This window comes from Sus scrofa, chromosome 17 (assembly GCF_054392235.1).
Source record: "Sus scrofa isolate SSC_HxYL_T2T_F1_AM1 chromosome 17, Sscrofa_HxYL_maternal_Yorkshire_Landrace_v2.0, whole genome shotgun sequence".
NCBI classification, from domain to species: Eukaryota; Metazoa; Chordata; class Mammalia; order Artiodactyla; family Suidae; genus Sus; species Sus scrofa.
In genome coordinates this window covers 50,842,693-50,850,786 of record NC_139399.1, presented here as the reverse complement: position 1 = coordinate 50,850,786, position 8,094 = coordinate 50,842,693, and the positions used below count along the sequence as shown (strand labels likewise).

General features: G+C 43.4%; 1 protein-coding gene across 1 annotated transcript in view; it reads right to left on the bottom strand.

The window, feature by feature from the left end:
- Nucleotides 1–689: 689 nt before the first annotated feature.
- LOC146395310 (uncharacterized) overlaps nt 690–8,094 on the bottom strand; it is a 215,436-nt gene continuing 208,031 nt past the window's right edge. The window contains exons 8-9 of the transcript XR_014832348.1: nt 4,203–4,387; nt 690–1,255 (exon numbers count right to left, since the gene is read on the bottom strand). The gene's annotated coding sequence lies outside the window, so the exon portion shown is untranslated. The remainder of the gene's footprint in view (nt 1,256–4,202; nt 4,388–8,094) is intronic.

Here is an 8,094-nt window from a genome sequence, read left to right as displayed (position 1 = left end):
TGGAATGACTTACCTTCTAGATGCTCCCAAATTAGTGATGGAAAAAAAACCAGGTTAAGTGTTGTAGTACAAGATGACAAGAACTATATAGTTTGGTTTTTAAAGGACCACCCATATTGTTTTCTGTAGTGGTTGTACAAATTGACATTCCCACCAACAGTGCAGGAGGGTTCCCTTTTCTCCACACCTTCTCTGGCATTTCTTATTTGTAGACTTTTTAATGATGGCCATTCTGATTCATGTGAGGTGGTACCTCACTGCTGTTTTGATCTGCATTTTTCTAATCATTAGAGAGACTGAGCATTTTTTAATATATTTATTGGCCATCTGTATGTCTTCTCTGGAGAGATGTCAGTTTAGATCTCCCCACTTTTTGAAAAGATTGGGTTAGTTTTATTTTTGTAACTGAGTTGTATGAGCTGTTTGCCTATTTTGGAAATTAAGCCCTTGTCGAATGCATCATTTGCAAATGTTTTCCACCAGTCGGTAGGTTGTCTTTTTGCTTTGTTTATGGTTTCTTTTGCTATGCAAAAGTTTATAAGTTTGATTAGGTCCCTGTTTCTATATATTTTAAACTCAGAGTTACATATAAAATTATAACTGTTAAATCCACTCTTCTCTCATCTTGATTTCTCTTGCCTTTTATTGTATGTTTTTGATGCCTTTCTTTTCTTCTTTTTCTCTTAAAATTTTTTTTTTCTTTTTACCATTTATGTTCCCTGAATTAAATTTAGCTCTTCCTGTTTGAATTAAGGATTTTTAGCATACTTTTACTTTATTCTCTACCATCCTCCCATTTTTCTCTTCCACTCTGCAGTTTTTGTCAGCAGGCTCTGGAATTGTAAATACTGAGTATTAATATAGAATTATTGTTGATTTTATTAGTAACTTTAAATATTAACTTTTCCAAAAAATGATTTTGACATATACTTAGTATATGGCCTTAAGCTTAAAATAATAATTTAATCTTACCTGTATTTTAATGGATAAAGTGCAAGGAGGAATACAAAGACTCACACCCACCTGGGTCCAAAGTCGTATGTGCACAAAGAGAAAACAGGACCTGTAGCTGAAGTTAAAGAGTCTGGGCTCCTGGTTGGCAGGGATTTCTTATGTGACCCTTGGCGGAATTACATTTCTTACCTCTAATCTGTTAAATTTGCATTTGTGGAGCACGTTAACAGAACCGCAGGGGATTCTGTAATAGGTCACTGATGCACTCTTTCCGGAAAAGCGACATACATGCTCCACCCAACTGAAAAATAAAGCAAAAATCAAAACTCAAAAATAGTGTAAAAAACGGAGTTCCCACTGTGGCTCAGCAGGTTAAGTACCCAGCATAGTGTCAGAGAGGATGAGGGTTCAATCCCTGGCCTTGCTCAGTGGGTTAAGGATCCAGCCTTGCTGCAAGCTTTGGTTTAGATTGCAGATGTGGCTCGGCTCTGACCTTGCTGTGGCTGTGGTGTAGGCTGGTGGCTGCAGCTTCGATTTGACCCCTAGCCAGGGAACTCCCATATTCTGCAGATGTGGCCCTTAAAAAAAGAAAGAAAGAAAGAAAAGAAGACGGGAAGGATATAAAGAAGGAAAGAAAGTAAAAAGAAAAAAAATCACGTATTTTGTTACACAGATAATATTAAGCATGAGTATATGAACTTGCGGGGGCACGTTCAGCCTCCCTGAGATCACTGCGCTCTAGTTTTGCCTACAAGGGGGGCTCATACTTTCTGGGCCCCTAGCAGTTTTAGCTCTGTGGATTCCCCCCTAACTCCCCTCCTGCAGGATGGAGCTCTCGGAGAGGGAGCTGCCATGACTCCCCCTGGGTTTCAGCCTGGGGCTGGGAACAGAGACCCGCCCCCCCCTCACTCTGGGGTCCCAGGGCTCACCTCCCTCCAGATTTTATTACTTTAAACAAGGATTGAAGGGAATTGTTTACAGGACTGGGAGGAGTAATAAAATTTGCAAGCATTTCTGCCTCTTACTTCATAAACCTAATGTCTCCTCATAACACATTCACCTAAAAAGAAACACATAAAAAGAAGTTCCCGTTGTGGCTCAGCAGAGTAATGAACACAACTGGTATCCATGAGGATGTGGGTTTCCATCCCTGGCCTCACTCAGTGGGTTAAAGGATCCGATATTGCCGTGAACTGCGGTGGAGGTTGCAGACCTGGCTCAGATCCGGTATTGCTGTGGCTGTGATGTAGGTCAGCAGCTACAGCTCAAATTCGACCCCTAGCCTGGGAACTTCTGGGAACTTCTATATGCTGAAAGTGCAGCACTAAACAGACCAAAAAAATAAAAAAATAAAAAAAATTTAAAAAAATAAAATAAAATAAAAGGCAGCACATAGGAAAATGGAAGGGAGAGGGTTGAAGTTTTAGGTACTGTCCTGGAGCTGACGTTATGAATTCCATCCCCATGAACCTCAAATGGCTCAGTGGAGTTCTTTGAATGGGGAGCAGAGTGTGTGGCTGGAAGCAGCTTTAGAGAACATTCAAGCCTTCCTGGGCTACAGAGGGCATGCCCCAGTGCCATGTACTCCAAACTGTGGGCCTGCTCCAAGGTCTCTGGGGTCTGGGGAGGTGGGGTGGTGGGTGGCATGGGGCAAAGGAGAGCAAACCATCATCAACCCAAACCCTAGAGGATGCCTAGGGAGTCAGGCAAGATGAGAAAGAACTGATTGTAGGCTTGAGAGAGAGAAATTTTAGTTCTGGCTTGAAGAGTTTAGATTTCAAGTAGAGATTTCTACACATGACATGATAGTTAATACTTACTGAACAGTTCTAAGCCCAGAGAGTGTTCTAAACTCTATGCATGATCACAAAATCCCTTCAAAGTTATCATAAGCCTCATCTTTTAGATGTAGAAATAGATGTTCAGAGAGGTGAAGTAACCTACCCAAGGTCACACAGCAGTAAGGGATGGAGCCATATTCAACTGGAAACAGTTGGCTTTCAGAACTTGTGGTCTTGAGGGCTTCTCTTGGTCAGAAATGGGCATTCGACCCCATATCACTGGCCTTGGCTCAGTGGTCCCAAGCATTGGAACCTTGGAAAATCAGATAGGAAACCAGTATCCACTGAGTCTCTCCCTCTGTGTGTCATGTAGTTTTGATAAATTAGCCCTTCCAGTATTCACACTGTGAGATGCATTCTAATCCTCTTTATTCAGATGAGGAAGAAGTTTCAGAGAGATGAAAGCCACCAAAACTGGGATTCATGGGGTTGCTTGACCTCTAAAACTGCAGCATCTTGATGTCTCCAAGGAAGAGGGAATTTGTGCTTATAGTAAATAAGGAAACAATATAATTCACTCATTCATTCATTCAATAATTGTTGAGAACTATTCACATTATCTGTCCTGCGGGGAAGCTAAGACATTCAAAGCCCTGGAACTACAAAGACATATGGAATTGCGACAGTCATTGGCCCCCGTGAATCCTAATCTCCAAACCAGGGGCATGGCCTTTGAGGACTCCTAACTAGGGTGTAGTTCCCCACACCGCTGGTGGCCAGGACACCTCCTCCTTGGGGTCCTACTTTAGTTATCACTAGACTTTGGAACTTGAGCTCACCTCCCTCACAAACCATGAAGTCAGTCTATGCTTATGTGGGTGGGAGATGCATGGTGTGGGTGGAGGAGGTAGTCTTGATCACCTTCCTTTTTTTTTTTTTTTAAGTGGAGATGAACCTTGTTGAGGTCACTGGAACTTTTTGTTGTTGTATTTTTAGTGCAACACCTGACGCATATGGAAATTCCCAGGCCAGAGGTGGAAGCAGAGCTGCACCTACTGGCCTCTGCCCATAGCCAAAGCAATGTGGGATTCAAGTCACGCCTGAGACCTACACTGCAGCTCATGGCAATGCCGGATCCTTAACCCACTGAGCAAGGCCAGGGATCGAACCATAATCCTCATGGATACCAGTGGGGTTCGTTACTGCTGATCCATGATGGGAACTCCATGATCCCCTTTCTCAAACTGTCAAATTTGTATTGAGGTTCTGAACAGAAACTCTCATCATTTCCCTGGAGAGGCCGGGGTGGTGTGTGAAGAGTTCAAGGTCCCAGAGAGGTTGGGGGTCCTTGGGAAGGAAAGGAGGGCAGGCAGCCAGTGGGTGGGGGGAATCCCTACAACTTTTATAGTTCTTCCCTTGGATTCTGCCCTTGAATCCAAGTCCTTCTCTTGAGAGGTTCTCCTTTACCTAAGATTGTCTTTAAAAATGCCTTCCTTCAGGCGTTTTCCAGAAGTGCTACGTATCCTTCCTTTTTTCAAGCCAGCTCAAGGCTTTCAATAATGTAAAATCTAAATGTTTAGGTATTACTCCTAAAATTCAGTCTGTCCTTTTCTTCTTTCTTCGCTTGCACATATGTTTTATTTTCTTTGCCTCTGTGTAGAGAAAAAAGCCCCAGTTAAATTGTGGGATTAAGCTTTAAACATAAAAACAGGTTTCTTTATATACTGTTGTTTAGATATCTTGTGTCCATTAATATACATACCTGGAAGGTCCAAGTGGCTAATTAACAGTCAATTAACATATTGACTCATGTATTTATAATAAGAAAATATTATAAACCGTGTGTACATCATATATATATTACTATTACATGCCAAGATGTTAATTTAATATACATACCTATCTTCATACAAAGGCTTTCTAGAACAAATGGAAAGTTACTTTAGGAAGGCTGCATGATGAGTGACCTTTCTGCTTGTAAGTTTTTTTTTTTTTAGGTTCACTTATATAACAAATATTTATTGAGCAACTACTAGACAGGAGGTTGGAACTAGAACAGTGCAAAAAAAGAGGTCTCTTTTTCATGGGTCATATGATTTAGTTATCAGCATGTTGTTTTATTGTCAATAAATACAAGGGAAATTGCAATCCAAAATATAAAGTTTTTGGAGTTCTCTGGTGGTGCACAGGTTAAAGATCTGGTTATTGTCACCGCAGCAGCTTGGGTCACTGCTGTGGTGTGTGTTTGATCCTTGGCTGGGGAACTTCCATATGCTGCTGTGTGACCGAGAACGATGATAAAAGTTTGTAATAAGAGATTAATTTTAAGGAGGCTCAAATGCAATATATTTTGATCCCTTTCTGAGGCAAGGAGGATGCAGGTATGGAGGATGGCGATTTTCTTGCCTTCCAGGCAGAGAGAAGCTGGATATGCTGAAAGCTCTTTGGCACCAGAAGCCAAGATAAGGAAAGTGATGAAATCATGGTGCACTCAAGTCATCACCAACAGGACAGCAGAGATTAGAGGCATCCAATTATAGGAGCCCCTGACTCATGCTTCCTCTTGGTTCCCTGTCTCAGAGCCAGCTGAGAGGTTGGTCTCGGAATTCAAGATGGTTGATGTCTAATTAGCAAAGGATCCCAAAACATCGTTGTGAAAGTGCAAATTTGATCATGTCATCTTTCAAGCACTTACATCATTTCAGTGGCTTCTCATTGCTATTGGGCAGAAGACCAGAATCTTTAAGAGGTCCTACAAAGTCTTATATAATATGGATGTTGCCTGCTTGACTCCTGAGTCTCTTCCTTATTTCCTAGGCAATTCAACTGCACACACCATATAACCTCTTGCCTTAGGCCTTTGAATACCTATTTCTTTTACCTGGAATAATCTCTCACCTTCCTCCTTGCCTTCACTTCATCTAGTTCATGTTCTTCATATTTTAGGTTGATGCTCAAGAATCACTGCCTTGGACATGCTTCTTTGACATCCTGGACCAGACCGATTCCCTGTATTATTTTTTTTATTGTTTTTATTTTTATTTATTTATTTTTGGGGGGTCTTTTTACCTTTTCTTTTTTGTTGTTGTTGTTTTTTGTTTGTTTGTTTGTTTGTTTTTTTGGTATTTTTGCTATTTCTTTGGGCCGCTCCCGCGGCATATGGAGGTTCCCAGGCTAGGGGTCGAATCAGAGCTGCAGCCACCGGCCTAGGCCAGAGCCACAGCAACGTGGGATCCGAGCCACGTCTGCAACCTACACCACAGCTCACGGCAACGCCGGATCGTTAACCCACTGAGCAAGGGCAGGGACTGAACCGGCAACCTCATGGTTCCTAGTCGGATTCGTTAACCATTGCGCCACGACGGGAACTCCCCCTTTTTACCTTTTCTAGGGCCGCTGCTGCAGCATATGGAGTTTCCCAGTCTAGGGGTCGAATTGGAGCTGTAGCCGCTGGCCCACGCCAGAGCCACAGCAACACGGGATCTGAGCTGCGTCTGTGACCTACACCACAGCTCATGGCAATGCTGGATCCCCAACCCACTGAGAGAGGCCAGGGATCGAACCCACAACCTCATGGTTCCTTGTCGGATTCATTAACCACTGCACCACGACGGGAACTCCAACCTATATTATTTCCTTTAATAGCACCATGTCCATCTCCTCCATAGCATGTTCACACATTCGTTGATTATTTATTTGATTAATGTCTGCCTCTCCTGTGAGGGTAGGGATGGCATCTTTTACTTCCCCTTTCATTATTCATTCCTTTAGAGCCTGGAACTGTATCTGGCATAGTGTAGACCCTCCATAACTGGTTTGTTGAATAAATGCATGAATAACAGTGGGGAGTTTAACTTCTCATTTAAGATAGCACAACCTGGGAGTTCCCATTGTGGCTCAGTGGGTTAAGAACCTGACATAGTCTTTGTGAAGATGCAGGTTCTATTTCTGGTCTTGTTCAGTGGGTTAAGAATCCTGAGTTGCTGCAAGTTGCAATGTAGCCTGCAGTTGTGGCTCAGATCTGGCATTGCTATGGCTGTGGCCTAGGCCTGCAGCTCCTAGCCTGGGAATTTCCATATGCTGCAAGTGTGGCCATAAAAAGAAAAAAAAATTAGCGTAACCTAACAGGATAGGCTGCCTAGGGTTCCATTTGGGGAGAAAAGCTGAAGAAAACATTGGGATGAGTGTCTGTGCACTAGACACAGGGAGCCGGACCCGAGAATAGGTAGTGAGACTAAAGACCACTCCTGCCTGAAAGGGTAGCGAGCCCCTTCTTCTGATCACGAAGGTTAGAATTGAGTTCCCTGGGTTCTGCCCTGGGTGATATGAGAGAAGTATATGCCCTGCACAGCTGCATCTCCTAAACATCTTCCAGTAATGTCCTAGGTGGTGAAATCATGGTCACCAACAGGGCGTAAGTAAGAGGGCTATGGCTGAATGAGTGATGCCATGTTTCTGAAATCTAGTAAGAGAGGGGTAAGACCAATGACGAGAGGTTACTCCCACTTCAAGGAGAACAGCTTTGCTAGTGACATGGGAGTCGCCATCCTGTGGGTCCCTTTCCAGGCTGCTGTGGTCAAGGGAAGCTAGGCTGACAGGTTGAGTGTGTTCAAGGATAGAATTTCATGAACAAGTGGGTTAAGAGGGAAGACACTGGTGCATCTCCTATGGAGAGAGGAGATTCCTCAGTCATTTGTAATCACCATAGTGATAATAAATGCCAGTCACCGAGCATCTATTATGTGCTGGGTACTTTAAAACTTCACTTTTACGTTTTGAAATTGCTTTTGAAGTTCAGTTTTACTGTTTTTTTTTTTTGTTTTTTTGTTTTTTTGTCTTTTTGCTATTTCTTGGGCCGCTCCTGTGGCATATGGAGGCTCCCAGGCTAGGGGTCTAATCGGAGCTGTAGCCACCGGCCTATGCCAGAGCCACAGCAACGTGGGATCCGAGCCACGTCTGCAACCTACACCACAACTCACGGCAACGCCGGATCTTCAACCCACCTAGCAAGCACAGGGACCGAACCCGCAACCTCATGGTTCCTAGTCGGATTCGTTAACCACTGCGCCACGACGGGAACTCCAGTTTTACTGTTTTTATCTTATAAATAAGGAAACAGAGGCTCAAAGAGGTCAGGTGATTTGCCTAGGACTCCACAGCTGCTAAATGATAGAGCTGAGACTCAAAAGGGGCTTGTGACTGTAGCCATGCTCCCTTTTCATTGACAGCCCTGGCTCTGGGGGCTGCTCATGAAGGCAGACAAACTTTTCCATCAGGGCCTTTAGTAGAAATAAACCACATGGACCCTGCAACCTGCTTCTCATCAGGTGCATTCTCAAGGCACTGGCTTTCTTCCTCC